A 14,006-nucleotide genomic window follows, 5' to 3' on the forward strand; every position below is an offset into this window, starting at 1 on the left:
TCTCGACTCAGTTCCCAACTTATTAACATTGAAGGTACACAAAAATGCTGGCAGAAACTCAGCGGGTGCAGCAGCATCTGTGGAGTGAAGGAAATAGGCAACGTTTCGGGCCGAAACCCTTCCCATTGAGCACCCGCTGAGTTTCTCCAGCATTTTTGTCTACCTTCGCTTTTCCAGCATCTGCAGTTCCTTCTTAAACGTATTAACATTGAATTCTCTGACTTGAGGTAACCTCCTCCCTCCCCCCTCCTTCTCTTATCTATGCCCCTCTATCATGCACACCCATTTCCTCCACTGTCCCAAACCTCCCATTGTCTCTTCTCCTATCCCCTTCCACCTCTATCCCTCCCTCTGTCTTTACATTTCACTCCTCTTCCCTCCTTGTCGAACAGCCTTGTGTCTCATTTTCATCTCTCGCCTTAGTCCACACATCTGCCTTACCTGTATCCACCTATCACTCGTCAGGCTTTGTTCCACCCCCGACCTCTTTTCCAGCTTTCTTCCCTTGCTACAATCAGTCTGAAGAAGGGTCCCGACCCCGAAATGCCACCTGTCCGCGTCCTCCAGAGATGCTGCCTGACCCACTGAGTTACTCCAACACTTTGTGTTTTGTTTTGTAAACCAGCATCTGCAGTTACTTGTGTCTCTATTGAAATTCTTCCTTCCAGGAGACCTATACCACACAGTGAACTCCTGATAAGGTTAACACACAGCCCTTTTTCTCAGGGATGGGGAACCAAATGGAACCGAAGGGCTGGGGAACCAAAAACCAGAGGGCAGAGGATTAAGATAAGAGGGGAATGATTTAAAAGAGACCTGAAGGGGCAACTTCTTCTCACAGAGGGTAGTGCGGATTTAGAACAAGCTGCTGGAGGAGGTAGTTGAGGCAGATACAACAACAACATTTAAAAGACATTTGTTCAGATGCATGGAAAAGAAAGGTTTAGAGTGAAATGTGTCAAACGCTGGCAAACGGATCTGCTGTAGATTAGCATCTTGGTGGCATGGGCAAGTGGGGCCGAAGGGCCTGTTTCTGTGCTATATTAATCTATGACTCTAAGGACAATATATACATGGATTCATACAGAGTGGGAATAACTTGCCGACCAACATGCCCCATCTACACAAGTCCCTCCTGTCAGTATTTGGCCCATGTCCCTCTGTCCATGCACCTGTCCAAATGTTTCTTAAACATTGTGATAGTACCTGCATTAACGACCTCCTCCAGCAGCTCATTCCATACACCCACCATCCTTTGTGTAAATAAAGTCAACTCTCAGGTTCCTATTAAATCTTTCCCTCCTCGCCTTAAATTTATGCCCTCTGGTTCTCGATTCCCCAACTCTGGGCAAAAGCCTCTGTGCATTTACCCAATCTATTCCTCTCATGATTTTGTACAGCTCCATTGTACCCGAATCTTCCTGGCTCCAAGGAATAAAGTCCTAGCCTGCTCAACCTCTCTCTGTAGCTCAGGACCCTCGGGTTCTGGCAACATCCTCGTAAATCTTCTCTGCACCCTTTCCAGCCTTTCCATCTCATTTTTCCCGCTACATTGATCATTTTCATCCAATAACAAATCATTTCTCAAAAATCTGTTCTTAATGCCCCACTGAGTGTTTGCTTTGAATGATGAAGTCCAATCACATAATGATTGGCTTCAGTCTATACACAAGACTAATTCTGTTCAATGGAGACTCAAGGAACTGAAGATGCTGGTTTACCAAAAAAAAAATGACACGAGGTGCTGGAGTAACACAGCGGGTTGGACAGTATCTCTGGAGAACATGGACAAGTGATGTTTCGGGTCGGGACCATTCTTCAGACTCCTGACCCGAAACGTCATCTGTCCAAGTTCTCCAGAGATGCTGCCTGACCCTCTGAGTTACTCCAGCACTTTGGGACTCATTCTGCTCAATCTGCCTGCAACATGCAAGTAAATCTAGGCAGAGCTAGGAACGTATAGTATAATTGTGCACTGAGATACAATGAAAAGCTTTTGTTTGCACGCTATCCAGTCAATGAAAAGTCTATACATGAATACAAACAAACCGTCTACAGTACACAGATAAAGGATAAAGGCAACAGCATTCATTTCTCACCAATATTTTCCCTCTGCCAACTGTCCCCATGACCTACCTCCCCTGTGTAAATCAGCCCCTTGCTGTCTCGATAGACTTTTCTGCATTCAAGAGCGTGTCTCTAGGAACCGCTGGTAGTGCTGTGTGCTAAGACACCAGCAGGAGGCGTGCTTGGAAAGGAAAAGACTGATAGCCCTTTGTCCCTGCTCTCTGCAGACAAAAACTACAGCATGAGCAGCTTAAAGAAAGGAAAGGGTGTCAGGCAAATCTTCCACCTAAACGAGCCATCGAAGGCAGCAACTATTTAATGTTGTTCAATTGACAGATGTTAAAATCGCTGTGCTTTGCTTCCCGTTCAATAAAAGGTCACACAGAGGAAAATGGCCTGATGCGTGATAAAATTTATAAAAACCACCAAGGCACGGGTTTGATGTGAAGAATTTTAAATGGTCTAATCTGTAAGCGACATTTATAAAATATGAAGGTTGAGCAAAAAGGCAAAGTGGGGGAAGAACGCAGTGGGTCAGGCAGCAGCTGAGGACGGAAATGGACTGACAACATTTCACATTGGAACCCTTATTTGGACCTTTCTTTTGTGCCTGATGAAGGGTCCCGTCCTGAAATGTGGTTTAATCCATTTCCTTCCATTCCTTCGGCCCAACCTGCCCACGCCGACCAACATGCCCCATCTACACTAGTCGCACCTTCCTGCCTTTGGCCCATATCCCTCTAAACCTAAATGTAGAAACAAAGCATTACAGATGCTGGTTTACACCATAGACACTAAGTGCTGGGGTAACTCAGCAGGTCAGGCAGCATCTCTGGAGAAAAATATGCTGCCTGACCCGCTGGGTTACTCCAGCACTGTGTCTATCCCTCTAATGCTATCCTATCCATGTACCTGTCTAAATGTTTCTTAACGGCCTGACCCACTGAGTTCCTCTAGCAGTTGTTTTTTGCTCCAGCTTACCACATCTGCAGCCTCTTGTGTTTGTAATGTTCCCAGGTATAAGGGTTCAGGTGTGAGTTGTCTGCCTATTGCATTCCCTGTTGCATGGTGATGAAGGTGATGTGTCTGTGAATATTGCCTCAGGCAATAGACGGCTATAGATTAGATGCTTGCCCAATTTCATATAAATTCAAAATGGACACATGTTCCCTTGTTGAAACATTTGTTACGATGTACTGTGAGATTATCCCATCCCTATCATGAAGGAGAGAGCTGTGGTATCGAGTAAAACATCTCCCTCCCATTCCATGTAAAACATCTTCCATCCTACATTAGTGCTCCAAATGCTCCAAGATTTTAGTCAAGTGATTACTATTTGTGTACAAACCTAAAGAGTAAACTATTAGAAGGTTTCTCATGACTTAATCCCCGGAGCCTATGAGGATGAGGAGGTGATCTTATAGAGGTGTACAAAACCCCGATAGGAAACGATAGGGTAAAGGCATAGAATGTCCAGAGCAGGGGAATGGAGAACCAGATCACATAGGTGCTGGATCGAAGGGCCGAATGGCCTCCTCCTGCACCTATTTTCTATGTTTCTATGTTTAAGGTGGGGGGGAAGATTTAATAGGAACCTGAGGGGTAACTTTTTTACACAGAGGGTGGTGGGTGCATGGAACGAGTTGCCAGAGCAGGTAGTTGAGGTAGGTAGTATCGCAACGTTTAAGAAGCATTTAGACAGGGACATGGATAGGATAGGTTTATAGGGATGTGGGCCAGGTGGGGTTAGTGTAGATGGGGTATGTTGGTCGGTGTGGGCAAATTGGGCTAAAGGGCCTGTTTCTACGCTGTATGACTCCATGACTCCAACCTGCTTGGCTTTTGAATTCTCCTCGCCATCTCAAGAGGTTCTGTAGTCTATTATAACTGCCCCTTAGTTACCCTCGGAAGATCCAGGTCAGCAAGGTCTTGGAAGAAACATGTACAATAAAAGACACAAGGCACTGGTTTATATAAAAGTGGACACAAAGTGCTGGAGGATGCATTCAAAGGATTGAAAGAGCCGATGGGATCAGCATTGACAGTGCTCATCAAAGGGACCTATAGGCTGCCCCTCCTCAAAATGGCAGTCAGCAGGATCAGGGACCCACACCACCCCGGCCATGTTCACATTTCACTCCAACCAGTGAAGATGAAGATACAGGATGAAGATACAGGAGTCTGAAAATCGTGAACAAACACGAAGTGCTGGAGAACTCAGCTGGGTAGGCAGCATCTTTAGACATTGGATACAACATGGAAACAGCCCCTTCAGTCCACAGAGTCCGCGCCGACCTGCGATCATCCCCGTATACTAGCACTATCCCACACACTAGGGACAATTTATAAATTACAGAAGACAATTAACCTACAAACCTGAATGTCTTTGGAGTGTGGGAGGAAACCAGAGCACCCGGAGGCAACCCACGCGGTCACAGGGAGACTGTACAAAGTCCATACAGACAGCGCCCGTAGTCAGGATTGAACCCGGGTCTCTGGCGCTGTAATGGGCCTGTCCCACTTAGGTGACTTTTTAGGCGACTACCTGAGACCTATGCCGTCGCCACATGGTTGCCGGGGAGTCGCCTTCGTGGTCGTGAGAAGTTCCCGCATTCTCTGGACTAGTCGCGGCTTCATTCTGGTCGTCGTTAATTTTTCAACGTGTTGAATTTCAACATGTTGAAAAATTAGCGGCGACCAGAATGAAGCCGCCATGGAGAGTAGCGAGAATTCTCGTGCCGTAGGTGCAGTGGCAGTGGGTCGCCAGGAGGTCATAGGTTGTCGCCGGTGCTGACTGGTGAATTTAATTGGCTCGTTGGGGGAAAAAAAACGTAAACAGTAGTTTCAGAACCAAGAATAACCGGTTTCCGCCGAGCTGCGTATCACTGGCTTCTTAAAAGTTGTCTCCATTCCTTCTCCCCACCCCGTCTCCTCCTTCTCCCCCCTTCTCCCCCCCTCTCTCTACCCCTCTTTTAAAGGACTTAAGTGATCCATCCCGTACACTGTGCTTTCATCGTCTTAATTACAGCGCCGACCTTCCTGTTCATCGTGGTGTGTGTCCGTATCACATTGGCTTTGCACCGTATGAATTTCACTCAGACAGCGCTCCCCCCGCTTGCCCTGTCCCCTGTCCCCCGCCTGCATAACTGGCGGGTGAAGGAAGCGATGCATGTATGTGTGTGTGTGTGTGTGTGTTCCACTCTGACAGTTGCCGTTCCAGTCGCCGTTTTTTCAGCGACCTGCTACGACTTGACAGTCGCCTGAAAAATCGCCTAAGTGGGACAGGCCCCTAAGGCAGCAACTCTACCGCTGCACCACTGTGCCGTCGGGACTCAAAACGTCACCTAACCATGTTCTCCAGAGATGCTGCCTGTCCCGCTGAGTTACCCCAGCACTTTGTGTCCCTTTTTATGTACCAGTGGCTGCCGTTCCTTGTGTCTCCTTATATATAAAGTCACTAACTGAAATAACCTCTTCTGGCAAGCTCTGCATACACAGTCAACCGTGAGTACTCTTGACAGAAGGGGTCTTGCGCCACCACAGCTATCATGCAAGCTGTCTCAGCGTAGTAAACCACAGCTAAAGCAGGGCAGGCAGCCAAGTCTGAGTGCCGAACACAGCTCTGCCACCACATTCTATGATCTCATAGCTGGAATGGTGCCAGTTCATTCTTTTGTCGGCTGCTCCATAACGTATCGAATAACCTTAATTGTCAGTCTGACATACTATATCATTTACACGTCCCCTCGTTTTCTGCTTAAACTGGTCCTGAAAATTTATTTCACACTGTGCATTTTATTCAGAAGGTTATTCGAATGACGCTTTAGAAAGCGCGGAAATATTCTGGGGTGCTCAGTCCGCAGACTGATCAGTGAAGCCTGTGGATGAGTTGATCTGAATACCTGCATCCATTTGCCTTGCTATCCCATGCCTGCATTCTACTGTAATTGCATGCATTATAAACTGCCTTTAAATTCCCACACCACAGCGGTAGAGTTGCTGGCTTACAGCGCTCACAGCGCCAGAGACCCGGGTTTGATCCCGACTACAGGCGCTGCCTGTACGGAGTTTGTAAGCTCTGCCCGTGACACTCCAAAGACGTACAGGTTTGTAGGTTAATTGACTGGGTGTGAATGTAAATTGTCCTTGGTGTGTATAGGTGTATATGATGGTGTGTTAATGTGCGGGGGTCGCTGGACTCCGTGGGTCAAAGGGCCTGTTTCGTGCTGTATCTCTAAACTAAACTAACAATTACTGCACAACCCAGATCATCAATACGTATTTCAATTCATAACAGAAATCCCAAATGTAACGTGATTGTGGGCATCGTATTATACACGGATTAATAGTATATGGAAGAAACTCGTGCAGTAACGTTGAGGTTCAGGAACAGCTTCTTCCCAATGACCATCACGCTATTGAACCCTACCCACAGCAACAAAACTCCGAAATACAACCTGCCTTGTTGCACTATAGACTTTGGGCTTTTTTGTTTTTTGTACTTGGGATTTTTATTTATTGACATTATTTTAAATGTTTGTTTATTCTATTATCTGTTGAGTACTGTGTTATATACCTCTTGTGCTGCTGACGGTAAGAATTCTGTTTTGGTACATATGACAATAAAAACTCTTGACCTGACTGTTCCCATGGCTGTGAACTGTAGTAACCTACACTATAAATGTACAATCCAAATTCCCAGTTTACTTTAGACTTTGCTTTACTTTAGACATTAGAGATACAGCATGGGAACAGGCCCTTCGGCCCACCGATTCTGCGCTGATCAGCGATCATCCTGTACACCAGCACTGCCCTACACACTAGGGACAATTTACCATTTACAGGGGCCAATTAACTGCAAACGTGTATGTCTTTGGAGCGTGGGAGGAAACTGGAGCACCCGGAGAAAACCCACGCAGGTCACAGGGAAAACGTACAAGCTCCATGCGGACAGCACCCGTAGTCAGCATTGAATGCCAATCTCAGGTGCTGTAAGGCAGCAACACTGCCCCTGCATCACTATGGTGCCCCTAAATCAATCCTCCTTCGTAAATTCTATCCTCTTTGTCCGTTGCTTGCTCCCTGTGGATCCACATGTGCTGAGCTTTGATGACCTATTTCACTCTCTTGATTTGAGATCTCACCTCCAGCACTAACACACACTGCCCAATATCATTTTTTTTAGTTTAGTTTAGAAATACAGCGGGCAAACAGGCCCTTCGGCCCACCAGGTCCGCGCCGACCAGCGATCCCCGCATATTAACACTATCCCACACCCATTGGGGACAATTTTTACATTTACCAAGCCAATTAACCTACAAACCTGTAGGTCTTTGGAAAGTGGGAGGAAACCGAAGATCTTGGAGAAAACCCACGCAGGTCACGGGGAGAAAGTACAAACTCCGTACAAACAGACGGAACCCGTAGTCGGGATTGAACCCGGATCTCCGGCGCTGCATTCGCTGTAAGGCAGCAACTCTACCGCTGCGCCACTGTGACCGTCATCTCTGCACATTCCCATTCTCCGCCTTCACCCCACTCCCTTCTGCTGCAAAACCACACGTCCGAGTCCCTGGCCTGACCCACCTTAGTCCACTATGATTGGCATAAAACAGTGACAATAAATTGGAATAGACAGGGCCTTTTACCCAGAGTGGAGGAATCAAGAACCAGAAGACATAGGTGAGGGGGGAACGGTGTAATATGAACCTGAGGGGTATATCATCTGTTATGCTATGTGTTGGTATTGGGGTTTTTTTTGTTGGATTGTTAGAGATCAAAGTGTGCTGGTGTAGTGTAGTGGTGAGAAACTGGGGAAGGCAGAGAGTTCTCCAGAGAGTTCTGCTTCTTTCAGTACTATGTATTAATGACCTGATGGTGCTCATAATTGTAATCATACCGCCCCTGTCACTCCTCCTCCAGTGTTCCCAAGTCCGTCTCTTCCATTTCTGCCCGCTCCAGTCTTTCTCCAACCACAATTGCTTTCTTCAAAATAGTGTTCTCACTTTATGTGGTTTAGTTACCTTTGGATCTCTCCAGCTGTAGAACATGGCTAATCCAGCTCTTCACAGAACACAGAACAGTACAGAACAGGAACAGGGCCTTTGGCTTGTCAAGGAAGACTCTCTCTAACTTCTACAGGTGCACAGTCGAGAGCATGCTGACCGGTTGCATCGTGGCTTGGTTCGGCAATTTGAGCGCCCTGGAGAGGAAAAGACTACAAAAAGTAGTAAACACTGCCCAGTCCATCATCGGCTCTGACCTTCCTTCCATCGAGGGGATTTATCGCAGTCGCTGCCTCAAAAAGGCTGGCAGTATCATCAAAGACCCACACCATCCTGGCCACACACTCATCTCCCTGCTACCTTCAGGTAGAAGGTACAGGAGCCTGAAGACTGCAACAACCAGGTTCAGGAATAGTTACTTCCCCTCAGCCATCAGGCTATTAAACCTGGCTCGGACAAAACTCTGATTATTACCAACCACTTTCTGTTATTTGCACTATCAGTTTATTTATTCATGTGTGTATATATTTATATCATGGTATATGGACACATTTATCTGTTTTGTAGTAAATGCCTACTATTTTCTGTGTGCTTAAGCAAAGCAAGAATTTCATTGTCCTATACAGGGACACATGACAATAAACTCAATTGAACTTGAACTTGAACTTGACCATGATGGTAAGTTAAACTAATCTCCTCTGCCTGCATGTGATCCATATATTCCTTCATTTCCTGCATATCCATGTGCCTATCCAAAAGCCTTTTAAATGCTATTAACATATCTCCCTCCACCACCACCCCTGGCAGCAAGTTCTGTGTAAAAAAACACCCTCTCTGTAAAACAACCTGCCCCGCTCATCTCCTTTAAACGTTGCCCCTTTCACCTTAAAGCTATGCCCTCTAGTTTCTGACATTTTCACCCTGCCACATCTATGCCTCTCACAATCTTATACACTTCTACCGGGTCTCCCCTCAACCTCCGGCATTCCAGAGAAAACAATCCGAGTCTGTCCAAATGTAGAAACAAGGAACGGCAGATGCAGGTTTAATACCAAAGATAGACACAAAGTGTTGGGAGTAACACAGTGGGTCCGGCAGCATCTCTGGAGAAAAGGGATGGGTGACGTGACCCGAAAGCTCACCCATCTTTTTTCTCCAGAGGTGCTGCCTGACCTGCTGAGTTACTCCAACATTTTGTGTCTTTCCAAGTTTTCCAAACCTCTCCTTATAGCTAATACCTTCTAATCGAGGCAGTATTCTGGTTATATCTGCGGTACTCTTCCAGTGTTTTTCACCTCTGCCGGCTTCCATTCCCTCCCCTCTCTCAGATGCCCTCTCACCATGTAGTTTTCAGTCCGCTCCCCTAACTGTGAGTTCATCATCGTCTAGCACTGCTTTGGGCAGTGGTAAAGCACTTTGGGGATGTTTGGCTATGTCAAGAGAAGTGTGCAAATGAAATTCAGTGCTACAGATCAATTGCGAATGCTGTTATGTATGGATCTTTTACACATCTGAAAACATTAGCAAATTTGCAGATGACACCAAGCTGGGTGACAGTGTGAACTGTGAGGAGGATGCTATGAGAATGCAGGGTGACTTGGACAGTGGGCAGATGCACGGCAGATGAAGTTTAATGCGGATAAATGTGAGGTTATCCACTTTGGTAGCAAAAACAGGTAGGCAGATTACTATCTAAATGGCGTCAAGTTGGGAAAAGGAGAAGTACAACGGGATCTGGGGGTCCTTGTTCCTTAGTCTATGAAAGTAAGCATGCAGGTACAGCAGGCAGTGAAGAAAGCGAATGGCATGTTGGCCTTTATAACAAGAGGAATCGAATATAGGAGCAAAGAGGTCCTTCTGCAGTTGTACAGAGCCCTAGTGAGACCACACCTGGAGTATTGTGTGCAGTTTTGGTCCCCTAATTTGAGGAAGGAAATTCTTGATATTGTGGGAGTGCAGCGTAGGTTTACAAGGTTAATTCCCGGGATGACAGGACTGTCATATGCTGAGAGAATGGAGCAGCTGGGCTTGTACACTCTTGAGTTTAGAATGATGAGTGGGGACCTCATTGAAACATATAAGATTGTTAAGGGTTTGGACACGCTAGAGGCAGGAAACATGTTCCCGATGTTGGGGGAGTCCAGAACCAGTGGCCACAGTTTAAGAATAAGGAGTAAGCCATTTAGAACGGAGACGAGGAAACACTTTTTCTCACAGAGAGTTGCGAGTGTGGAATTCTCTGCCTCAGAGGGCGGTGGAGGCAGGTTCTCTGGATGCTTTTAAGAGAGAGCTAGATAGGGCTCTTAAAAATAGCGGCGTCAGGGGATATGGGGAGAAGGCAGGAACGGGGTACTGATTAGGGATGATCAGCCATGATGACATTGAATGGCGGTGCAGGCTCGAAGGGCCGAATGACCTACTCCTGTACCTATTGTCTATTCTGTGATACAAAGGCCCTCAACTCTAATTATATGCACATCTTTAAATTTTGATGGCAATATTAAATAAATCATCTTATGTGACTGGATTTATAGTACAGGATATGGGGTATGCCTGTTTGAAGTCACGTCCAGTTTCAGGATCTTACAAGGAAATATAGGCTTATTTTTCAATGACTGCATGCACATTTTGATTGAAATGCTATAATTAATTTCACACGAGTTCTATTGCAGCGAATACTTTGGCAGCTATCCAACAAGGTGGAACAGGTGCGTCTATGCACCAGAAATTGACAAATCTAATCCTGGTCTCCATCGGATTCTTTCCAATCATCAGAGAGTCTGTGGTATTAATCAATAATGCCAGCTGATCACTCAGCCTCCACCCTGGTGCACCACACAGATGCACTGTAGAAGGCATACTGTCGGGTTGCATCATAGCCCGGTTTGGGAACAGCTCTGCCCAAGACCGCAAGACATTTGTTTCAACTAAACAGTTGTATGAGTAGCCCAGTCCAACACACAGACCAGATTTCCCACCATTGACTCCATCTACACTTCATATTGCTCGGAGAAGCAGCTAACATAATCAAAGACTTGTCTCACCTACTTCTCCCTGCTTCCGTCTGGCAGAAGCTTGAAAGCGCGCATTACCAGACCCAAGAACGGTCCTTCCATAAGCTAGTGTGCTGGCCGATTCACCTCTACCCCATTGCAGACATTGAGCTTTGTCAATGGAACAGCTGTGCTTCTATGCTGAGAATGATATTTTATATCTTCCCCTTTGTTCTACCTATGGTACTTGAGTTTGACTAGATTGATTATAGTATTATCTGACCTGTTTGGACAGCACGCAAAGCAAAGCTTTTCACTGTACCACAGTACATGCAAAAATAATAAACCTAAACTGGGTTGTTCCATAACCATTCAATCCCAAATCTTATTACATTCTTGACATAACATACAGGCAGCAGTTTGACAATAGCAGGGGAGGCAAGAGTCATAAAAGATCTGGATTACATCCAGTCTTTGGATCACCTGGCAGGAAACATTCCTACCCTGTATCTGGCAAGACACAGAGTGCTGGAGTAACTCAGTGGGTCAGGCACCATTTCAGGAGAACATGTTTAGGTGACGTTTCGAGTTGAGACCCTTCTGCAGACTCTGACAAATGTGTCGGAAGGAACTGCAGATGCTGGTTTACCCCGAAGATAAATACAAAAAGCTGGAGTAACTCAGTGGGACTGGCAGCACCTCTGGAGAGAAGGTGTCTGAAGAAGGGTCTCGATCCGAAACGTCACCCATTCCTTCTATCCAGAGATGCTGCCTGTCCCGCTGAGTTACTCCAGCTTTTTGTATCTATCTTCTGGATCAGAGATATTGATTGTCAAATAACGGACAGTCCAACTTTCCCTATTGACCTTCTTCAGAAAGACCATCCTGGTGGAGATCTGTTGTAAGATCATTCAAATGAAAATGGATCAATTAATTGTCTATCAGCCTCATTTCCATTACCCCATTAATGTACCGCATGCATTCATCAATTCCTTCAACTGCAAGCTCTTGTTGGCATGTAGGCCTTTATAACAAGAGGAATCGAATATAGGAGCAAAGAGGTCCCGCTGCAGTTGTACAGAGCCCTAGTGAGACCACACCTGGAGTATTGTGTGCAGTTTTGGTCCCCTAATTTGAGGAAGGACATTCTTGCTATTGAGGGAGTGCAGCGTAGGTTTACAAGGTTAATTCCCGGGTTGGCGGGACTGTCATATGCTGAGAGAATGGAGCAGCTGGGCTTGTACACTCTGGAGTTTAGAAGGATGAGAGGATATCTCATTGAAACATATAAGATTGTTAAGGGTTTGGACACGCTAGAGGCAGGAAACATGTTCCCGATGTTGGGGGAATCCAGAAAACAGGGGCCACAGTTTAAGAATAAGTATATAAGCCATTTAGAATGGAGACGAGGAAACACTTTTTCTCACAGAGAGTTGTGAGTCTGTGGAATTCTCTGTCTCAGAGGGCGGTGGAGGCAGGTTCTCTGGATGCTTTCAAGAGAGAGCTAGATAGGGCTCTTAAAGATAGTGGAGTCAGGGGATATTGGGAGAAGGCAGGAACGGGGTACTGATTGGGGATGATCAGCCATGATCACATTGAATGGCAGTGCTGGCTCGAAGGGCTGAATGGCCTACTCCTGCACCTATTGTCTATTGTCTATTGTCTCTTCCACAGGACGGGCAAGAACAGCCAGGTATGTAAACACCATCAACCTGACGTTACCCTAAAAAATTATCCTAAAAAAAACTACTCGTTTGGATTGCCAGTACAACAGTCTTCAGTCGAGTTCTTATTGCAGATTCATACATTTTAGTTCATAGATACAGCATGCCCTGCCGAGTCCAGGCCGACCATCAATCGCCCGTTCACACGAGGTCTATGTTATTCCACTTTCGCATCCACTCCCTATGGACTCGGGGAAATTTACAGAGGCCAATGAACCAGCAGACCCGCACGTCAGTGTGATGTGGGAGGAAATTGGAGCACCCGGAGGAAACCCACGCAGTTACAGGGAGAACGTGCAAACTCCACACAGACAGCACCCGAGGTCAGGAAGGAACCCGGGTCTCTGCCGCTGCACCACTCTCTGCAGGATGGTCGTCTGCCTGTCAAGGGCAGGCCTAGTCAGCCACAGCAGGGAACGCAAACACAGATGAAACATTCCCCTCTCCAAGCAGGTCACCGTCAATCTGCACCATCATCTCTCGTAGATGAACGGATGCTAACGAATGTGGTAAATCTGTGCACAAAATACAAACTCATTGAGAGAAGTAATTTGAGCCTATTTTCTGTGGTATCATTATCATGGAATAGTCATAAACTGGGGAGAAAGAGGTGACACTCACTTCCACCCATAGAGTCACAGTGTCATACAGCGTGGAAACGGGCCCTTTGGCCCAACTTGCCCACACCGACCAACACGGCCCATCTAGACTAGTCCCACCTGCCTGTGTTTGGCCCATATCCCTGGCCAAAGAGATATTGCTTTCAACTCTCGAACCTTGGCAAACACAATAACTTTACATTCTCTCCATCAAGATTTTCCTCTCCTTTCACCTGTCTGTTTATTAATTCATCAGCCACTTCATAACAGTCAGAGATTGTCCAGGATCAACTAACACATCCGCACTCCTATTTAAATCCATGCAGAGTCGAGTTTCCCATGATCCTGAAGAACTGCTTCTGCATTGACAACACACTTGACGTAACTACTCGTTATAAATCAACGTTATACCTACATGCAGAGAGCAGATCCATTATCCTCAATCTCCAGAGAGCAGACACATTCTGCTAAATGATGATTTTACATTTTGGGCCATTAATAGGCATCTGAGAAGAATTCTACACTTAAGGCTTCATGAATGACAATCTCATCTATAGGGAGAAGAACTGCAAGAAGCTGTTTTTTCAGCAGTCCTTTTGAATTCTACGTTTTCTGGCA

General features: G+C 46.1%; 1 protein-coding gene across 1 annotated transcript in view; it reads right to left on the bottom strand.

The window, feature by feature from the left end:
- Positions 1-14,006, bottom strand: part of cd99l2 (CD99 molecule like 2) — a 155,062-nt gene that overhangs the window by 49,268 nt on the left and 91,788 nt on the right. The window lies entirely within an intron of this gene.

The sequence above is a fragment of the Amblyraja radiata genome, chromosome 12 (assembly GCF_010909765.2).
Source record: "Amblyraja radiata isolate CabotCenter1 chromosome 12, sAmbRad1.1.pri, whole genome shotgun sequence".
In the NCBI taxonomy this organism is placed as follows: Eukaryota; Metazoa; Chordata; class Chondrichthyes; order Rajiformes; family Rajidae; genus Amblyraja; species Amblyraja radiata.